Consider the following 1,418-nt stretch of genomic DNA (forward strand, 5'->3'; position numbering starts at 1 on the left):
GCTAGCTATTAGGGAAATGCAAATCAAAACCACAATGAGATACCATCTCATACCTGTTATAATAGCTATAATCAACAGGACAAATAATAGCAAATGTTGGAGAGGATGCAGAGAAAAAGGAACCTTTATACACTGCTGGTGGGACTGCAAAGTGGTACAGCCACTATGGAAAACAGTATGGAGTTTCCTCAAAAAACTAAGAATTGATCTACCATATGATCCAGCAATCCTTCTTTTTGGTATTTACCCCAAAGCCTTGAAAACCCATATCTAGAAAGATATTTTCACACCGATGTTCATAGCAGCATTATTCACAGTGGCCAGGACAGGGAAACAACTGAAGTGTCCTACAATAGATGATTGGCTAAATAAGCTGTGGCACATATATACAATGGAATATTACTCAGCCATAAAAAGAGATGAAATACTGCCATTTGTGACAACATGGATGGACTTCGAGATAATCATGCTAAGCAAAATAAACCAGACTGAAAAAGTAGAAAATCACATAATATCACTTATATGTGGCATATAAACCTAAAAGCAACAAATGAATAGGACAAACAGAGACTCAGGGACATGGACAATGTACTAGTAGTTACCAGAGGGTAGGGATTGGGAGAGGAAGGGAGAGGTAGACGGAGTAAAGAAGTTCAAATATAGGGGGTTAGGGGGAGGCTGAAGTGGGTAAAGGAGATCAAATATATGGTAGCTGAAGGAAATTGGACTTTGGGTGGTAATTACACAATTGAATATATAGATGTCAAATTATAATGTGCACCTGAAATTTATATAATTGTATTAACCAGTGTCAGCACAACAAACTTAATTTAAAAAAAAGTATTTTTATAAACAACAACCGTTATCTGGGTTGGAGCAATTTTGGTGACAAAAACACCTGTGATAACAAATTCTTTACTTCATCTCACAGAATGAACATATATTGGGGTAAACTAACTTACCAAACCAAATAGTAAAATATATAATATATAACTAAATATCGAAATATATACGTCTTATAAAGTGTTTCTAACAACTAAAGCAGTTTGAGTTATAATGGTTGGAAAAGGTTACTAATGATTTTTAAAATACACTTTATAAAATGTACATCAAAAAGATCCAGAAGAATATATTACTGAATGATAACGGTTATTGATGTTTCCATAATGATAAAAAACTGATTGAGACATGAAGTCATGAAAGTATATTATTAATAAGTCTAGCCACGTGCCCAGGAGGAAAGTACAGACATCTGATCGTCAGCCAACTCGTCTCTGCTGCTGCAAGACGTCAGTTTTTTGTGTCACTTCAGTAACTACTTCATCAGCAGTATCCAAACTGTCAAACTTAACATTATTATGGACATTGAAATGTTAAAATTATGTGTTTATTCACCCATTATAATTTTTAAACTTTTT

Source organism: Pteropus vampyrus, unplaced genomic scaffold (assembly GCF_000151845.1).
Source record: "Pteropus vampyrus isolate Shadow unplaced genomic scaffold, Pvam_2.0 Scaffold506, whole genome shotgun sequence".
NCBI classification, from domain to species: domain Eukaryota; kingdom Metazoa; phylum Chordata; class Mammalia; order Chiroptera; family Pteropodidae; genus Pteropus; species Pteropus vampyrus.